Genomic DNA, 7,796 nt, shown 5'->3' on the forward strand with positions numbered 1-7,796 from the left:
TTTATGAAATTTGATGAGCATTTTTTTATTTGTATGTAAGTGTTATTTTTGTAAACCACCTTTAACAAAAGTTACTCTCGCGCTATTCTATTATTTATACCTCACTTTGATGTAATTTTACATTCTAGTGTATAGAAATTTTTAAAACGTTTTCCTGACATAACAGTAATTTCATTTCGATAAGCAGTAATTGTATAAAACGAAGAATTTATACTCACTCTTCCTTCCGATAAACATTCCTATGAAATATTTTTTTTTGATTCTCTTCATCGACTTCTTATGTCTACCTGATGTTATCTTTGTGAATGGCAATGTTCAACATTATGCTCGCCATGTATCGCTGCAATTAAACTTCATTATGTGAAACATCAGTACTTCAAAGATTGATGAATGTCTAGAACAATGTTTATAATTTTGTTCATGTTTATCATTTTAAGTTTGTGGTAAGGCGTATCAACTTTTTTCCTCTTCTCTCAGTGACGAGGCAAATAACAATGAGAAAAGTAAATGTCAGCATTTCACAATAAAAATATTGAATAAAAAGGTAAAAGTATTACATGTTTGTAAATGTAGATCGTCCAGGTTGGTATAGTCCCGAGAAGGAGTGTTTTTGTTGTTGTTGACTAACGTTTCGACAACCTTAGCGGTAGTCATCTTCAGAGTCAAAAAATATTTACTTTAAAAATATTACATTAAAATAAAAAAGTTCGCGTGTGAGCGTTATTGCTGAATGATAAAATAGGTTGATAAAGAAATCTTGTTATGTTGTTTTTATTTGCTAGAAGGATATAAAGACTAGCATCAAAATCAATTGCTTGCAACCTAGTTTGGAAAAACAACTGTGAGCAATGCAATCGCTGAAGCAACTTATTTAAATTGCTGTGAGAATATTATAGCTCAATTTTCACTTAAAAACTTTATAATGGATTGCAAAAGCTTTGAAATTATAAGGAATTTCCTACACTATCTCTCAAATTATGACATGAGCTAATTCTTTCTTTTTTTGTTAAAAAATAAGTTTAGCATTGTTGTCATGGAACTGCGTGTTGCTAAGTACATACATCAACAATTGTAGACAATAAAATATTAAGGTTGAGGTATTGCTGCTTCTTTTCTATCATCATTAGCAAAAGCAAAGTGAGTCATTAGCGGATCCAGCGTACCTCAAAATAATTATAGCTGCTCACATTTGAATTCAAATTACTTTCAAAAAAAGGCTATCTATAAGTTTTCAATTTCAAAGAATATAAATTAACCAATAAACTAGTTTATTAGTTGCTTAAGAATGTAAATACAGTCTAAATTGCCCTGTAATACCAATTTTTAGGTACTCTATATATCCACCACTCAATGTGATTGTATAGATAAGTCCTGAAAGTTGTTAAAATTATATTTCTTTCTTTATATTTGTAAATATACACGTTAAAATGGTAACTGCAGTTATTCACATCTCATTGCCACGTTAAGGTACATAAAATTACTAACAATGGTAACGTATATCTGCAAAATTATCACATGTATATGTTTTCTCTCTTTCTAGGGTAATTGAAGCTACCCCCAAGAATTATGTCATATGAAAATACATTTTTGTTTTACATCAAATTAATGCAATAACAACGGAATATATCTTCAATCAACCTCACATACTACTAAAGTGCGATTCTTGTGTGATTGGAACGAAGGCTATGTAGGTAAACGTTGTGAAACAAAAGCAAAGTCTTGTCGAAGTGTTTCTGGTTTTTCTAATGGTTCGTATCAATTTTTTTCAAATGTAAATAAAATGGTTAATGTTTACTGTCAGTTTGATTCTGTAATTGTTTGGAAATTAGTTATGTCCAAACACGGTACGATATGGTTTAGTTGCAACATATATAGTTGATCTCATTGCAATGCCCTGAAATAATAACTGTGTACACAGTAACTTATCAAGAATTAACTTGAAAATTTGTTGCCTTTTAAAGTCCAGCGAACAATAAAACAGAGAAAGAACTCTGAAAATAAATAATTCATACATTTATATATATTTGTACATTTAGGGAGGAAGAACGATGTTGTTTTTGATGCTCAGGGCATAATATAAACGATCGTGTCATTATATCGTTATTAATGTCTTCTACTGCCATTAAGTTGTATCGACACTTATCAAAAGATAACTTTTCGATCTCTCTTAAATGCAACAACTCCATTAGAAATTAACATGTTATGTATCCAGGTTATTGAAGATGGATGGTCAAATTATTAAGTGACTTAGTTTCAGTGGAAATACTGAAGATTATACAGCGTGGAGTACAAAATTTAGGGCTTTGGTGCAAACGAAAAGGCTAATAAAATCGTTATTTGGCAAAGAAATCATACCAGAAGAAATTCTCCTTTAAGTTCCGAATCATCAGCTGTACTGTTCACCAAATGGTATGATAAACTAAAAGGATGAAAAAAGAAATTGAAGCCATTGAATAGCGAAATAACAGCATTCGGTGTCATATCACATTTGCGCTAGGGAAAACAAGTTTCGTGTATAAATGACGTAAATGTTTATCCCCAAACAGAAATTCGAGTTGGCGCAAAGGCATGGTGTTTATTAAAGAAATGATACTCAAATTTTCCAAAGCTAACTTTGGCGAGTTTTGTAAGACAAGTGTCACGTTTGCAGCTCTTAGAAGTGAAGAAACTATACGAATATTTTATACAATCTCAAGAACTAATATCTAGACTTGAAGACTTGAGAGAAAATGTCAGTTACACTCTTTAACGCGTTATTGATCAATGGTCTTCCAGACAGTTGCGAACCTTTTATTGCTTAAGAAATCTTTAATCCAGCGTCGACATTTACTGAGTTGTGAGCATGGTTACATAATTACGAAGGCAGTTGCACTCGAAGAGCACAAACGAAATGTGATGCATCAATTCTAATTCACACGGTAAAAAAAACAAAACATAAAAACATCACAGCACTGCAAAACTCGCTTAGTTTTTTTTTGCACAAATTCAATTTCAACAAGAAAAATGCAAGAATGGTATTGAATGATGGTCGTCAACTCAATATAAGAAAGGATACTGGCCTCTCGTCCTCAAAGTCACCTATCCTAATTCCATTTTTATCCCACTGCAAAATATCAAACAAACCAACAAAGGAGATATAAATTTGCAGCACGAGCGTCTTAGACATCTCAACACAACTGATGCAAAATTTGTAGCACGAGTGACGTGCAAGCAAACCAATACCAAAAAAAGGAAGAAGGAAACGACAAAAGGTCTTAAACTTGTCTATTTCATTATTCTGGCACCTTTTAAAGTAGCTAAATATGCAGTAACATTCGTAGATGAGGACAAGAAAAAAGCAGTTGTGAAATACAGGAGTAAAAAATCACATGTCCTCGAAAAAACTTAAAGAATATGTAGCTGAAACTGGATCACTCAGGTGCTTACGAACCAATAACGGCGCAGAGTTTATGTCAAATGATTTCAAAAAAATTCTGAAAATGTTCTAAAAAGAAATCAAGAATTCACAATGTATGACAAAGTTGGCGAATGTCTGCAGGAGATTTCAAACATAATGGAACAGCCATAAATCAAAGGAAAAGGCAACGTAGAGCCACTTCCATAAGAATAGAAATAGAAGACCAGCTTGAAGATGCGGGAGTCTTTATATCTTCTTCAAGAAATCAGAACGAAATCAAGAAATCGTTGCAAAACCGAAAACTTACAAAAAATTCATAAAATCAAAAAATCTTAAGTATTGGAGAGAAGCAATGCAAGCAGAAGTTGAATCTCTAAAGAAGAACTTTACTTCGATACTTATTGACAAACCCAATAACAATAATACAGTACCTGGAAAATGGTTTCATAGAGTCAAATATAGTTCAAATGGCAAAGTAGACAAATACAAAGCGTGGTATTTGGCAAAAGGTTTTGCACAGTTGGAAGGCTTAGACTACTTTGAAACGTACGAACCATCATGTAAACCAGAAACATTCAGAACACTTTTAGCAGTTGCAAAGCATATAGAAACACATAAAGAAACGCATCTGTTTCAAATAGATGGCAAGTCAATCTATCTCCGCTATCCAATAGAAGAAGAAATTTATTTTGAACAATGCCAAGTTTTCATTAAATGATTAGAAGACATACAAACGTGTGTAATGTTAATGATTTAAAATTTAGACTTTGTTTCTGTCTTATATGTTGAAATTCAACCTACAATAGAAAAATTCTCCATTGTTTGAAAATTCTCAATGAAACGAAATGATTAAAACATGTGAAGATAACAGACTTTCTTTAAACTTGACAGCGGGTATAAACGAAAATGGAAACACGTTATGACGTATCACTTGTTTCCAGAAATTGGCTGGAATACCGCAGGTAGTTATTCCCAAATATTAAAATTTTTCAATCATAAAAGAGTACAGCTGATAGCTAGCTTGCATGAATGTTAACTTTACTGATATCAGAGGAAAATTGTATAGAACTGTATGTTCCTTTTTGCAAACGACAATCAAATGATACATACAGTCACAAACAGTCCAAATGAAATGCTGTAAAAAAATATTAAGGACTTTGAAAAGTGTGATGAAGGTTCAGAGCGACGAGAAATTTTCGGATTGTACAATAGTCAACACCTTTATTTTCATTGAAAGTACAAACGCGCAGTTATGTTATGTCAGAATAACGTGATAAACGAACATACAAAAACCATTTATGTAGCAAAATGGGTATAGATTGTAGAATTCACAATAATGTAATGAAACCTTTTAGCTTGAAATAATTGAGCGAAAAATAACAAATATTACTCTAATGCATAACTGGCATTTTTGCAGAGATATGCTGTAGAGTATAAGTATCGACCTTCGAATTTCAAGTACAGTCTAGAAGATAATGGAAATATAAAGTACACTAATAAAATATCAAGGAAAAATGAAAAATATGTCTGTCAACGTCAACTGATGTAATATATCCTGTTTGAAGAGAAATGGCAACCATTTTTTTCATTACCAACAAATATTTAAAAATTTGATATAGCATGAATGTTATATGACATCGTAATTCTTTATAGAACTTTTCTTAAATCACTCTAAAAATAAATAAAATTGAACAAATGAAATCATCTTTAATTTAATAGAAAGCTATTATGGATACATGCGTGACCTCACAACACAGCATTAACTAAGAAAATGGTTTGAGTCCAAGAGTATCGTTACATGTTTTTAAATGTAGATAGTTTAGGTTTGTATAGTCCTGAGGAGGACCGTTTTTGCTGTTATTGACTGACGTTTTGACAACCTTAGCGGAAGTCATCTTCAGAGTCACATGAGGAGTAAACGTCAGGTTAGCCGTATTTGTTTTCTGGTTCTTACGTTATTGCATCGTGTGTACATTGAATGGGTAAGTGTCACTTGGGTATTGTCATTGTGAATTTGTGCGAAGTGCAACATTTTTAGTTGTAATGCGTGATTTAGTTGTGATGTTCTTAGTTGTAACGTGTTTTTGTCAATTGTGTATTGTCATTGCGAATTAGTGTGAAGTGTAATGTTTTTAGTTGATCGTTTGTTTGTATTGTGAATAAGTTTTTTGTAAGGTGCTGGTAATTGATGTGATCTGTTGAGGGGGGTTTGTTCTAAACTGGTATACCAACTTTCTAATGTAAGCCGTTGTTTACATTCAGTACTGTAATTAATGCATTTTCCGAGTCCCAGTCAATGTTGTGCTTTGTGATTCGGTGATGTTCGGCAATCTCCTGTACACATATTACAATGATGCAAGAACCAGATATTAAATACGGCTAACCTTAAGTTTACTCCTCATTTGACTCTGAAGATGACTACCGCTAAGGTTGTCGAAACGTCAGTCAACAACAACAAAAACAGTCCTTCTCAGCACCAAACCAACTTGGAGGATCTACATTTACAAACATGTAACGGCATTAATTGTTTTTAAGAAAGGTGAAAAAGTAAATTTTCTATATGGATTTTTTTAGTGCTGCTATTGCCGCCATAAACCGTGTAATAAATGGCTATATGTTTACATATTTACACGTGAATTGTGTAATTTTACGCGACCTTTTTTTTCTTGAATGAAGAAGAATCTTGATACAAGTTTATTACATGTATTATATAAACAAATTTTTAACAAGGAGTGACCTTAATACTAATCTTATTTTTAAACAATTTATTAAACAGATGTTTTTGAAAACAATCTGTAGATTTAAAAATTATATAACATTCCGTGCATTGAATAGAAAAACTTGCTTCTTTCTTGCAGTTCAAATAACATTTAATTATGTATCGTCATTTTTACATATATGAGAGTCCGCGTACTCATCAATTTTTAAATAAAGCATGTATTTAAAGCAAAATAAATCTAGTTTTAACTTAGAAAAAAGTTTAAGATTTAAAATTAAGTCATAGAGGGAATCATTTAATAATAAAATAGTAAATGTTTTACCAATGTGAAAGGATTCATGATTAGTCATTGTTCAATCATAAATTATTGTATCTAAATTTTCTTTAGAAAAAATTACCCAATGAAAATTATCCCTTTTTAAATAATTTTCATAAAATATATTTAGTTGGTTATAGGAAACACTTCCTTCCCGTAATTTAGCTTCATTATAGAATGTTTTAACTTCGTCTGCAGTAACTAATTCATCAACTGATTTATTTATATTATATAAATTTAGACAGTTTATCACCATTATTAATAAACATTTTTCCAATTAATACAGCCACCGTGAAACAACAATTCTTAATTTGACTTTGTAACTTGTCACATTTAATTTGTAAAATACTATTTCTGATCTCTCTTCGATGCTTCAATACTGGATGGTTTCTTTTGCCACCACCCCCGACTATCATCATCAAGATTTAAGTTATAAATAAGCTTTTTGTTTTGATTTTTCATATTGGTATTTTTCCTAAATGAGATTTTCTCATTTTTATATTGATTTGGAACAATCATAATACAAACATTAGTTTCACAATCATTATTTAAAAATTCTGAAATGTTACTTTCTAAATTATGTTCAAAAGAATATAATAATCTCTGTATAGTGATGTCCTTTAAAGGTAATAAAGTTGTCAAAAAAGGTGTTAACGGAGCTTTTTCGAAAAAATCGAACTAAATGGATCTCAGAATTTACAAATAATTCTGTTATATTAAGGAAATATTGTAATATTTTTGAAAATTGTCTCAAAAATCTGGTAAATTGTTAAAATTGTTTTTCTTTATAAAAATTTGGGATGTGTCATCCTTAACTTCACCTCTTTTCGTAAAATGTCTTTTTTATATTGTAAATAAATTAATGATTTATTTTTTTTTGCTATATTCAATTTCTTCATCAATTTTTGAATGAAATATAGTAGCTACTTTCATTATTTCATTATTTGAAACAACTTTCATTTTTTTTCTTCTTTCTTCTTCAATTTCTTCAACTTTTCTTTTTGATGTGATTTTTTCTTTTTTTATCGTTGTTTATTTTCGGAGCCTTTCATACAGAAGCAATTTATATTTAATTTTCTAAGCGGTGTATCGTTGGATGGTTTACACATAAAATTAGCCATTGCTGAATTTAATTAATTGAGAAGTTCATTTATTTTTAAATAAAAATGAAAAGAAAATAATAATGAAAGAGCCACTACTATTTGTACCTACGAAATAAGAGGAAATGACAAATAAATTTTGTTCTTACCGTTCTTATTTCAACAATCAATTCAAGGTTGGAAATCAGATGACAATGATGACAATTCTGTAAATATTATGATGTTATTACAAAAAAAAAATTTGTTTGTGTTTAAGAAAGATTT

The 7,796-nt window shown here is 30.5% G+C and overlaps 1 long non-coding RNA gene across 1 annotated transcript; it reads left to right on the plus strand.

The window, feature by feature from the left end:
• The first annotated feature begins 526 nt into the window (after nt 1–526).
• LOC124457990 lies at nt 527–5,303 on the plus strand. Its single transcript, XR_006952932.1, has 2 exons — nt 527–582; nt 5,221–5,303. It is a non-coding gene; the product is annotated as an uncharacterized LOC124457990 (long non-coding RNA).
• Nucleotides 5,304–7,796: the final 2,493 nt, after the last annotated feature.

Source organism: Xenia sp. Carnegie-2017, unplaced genomic scaffold (assembly GCF_021976095.1).
Source record: "Xenia sp. Carnegie-2017 unplaced genomic scaffold, XeniaSp_v1 HiC_scaffold_6, whole genome shotgun sequence".
In the NCBI taxonomy this organism is placed as follows: Eukaryota; Metazoa; Cnidaria; class Anthozoa; order Malacalcyonacea; family Xeniidae; genus Xenia; species Xenia sp. Carnegie-2017.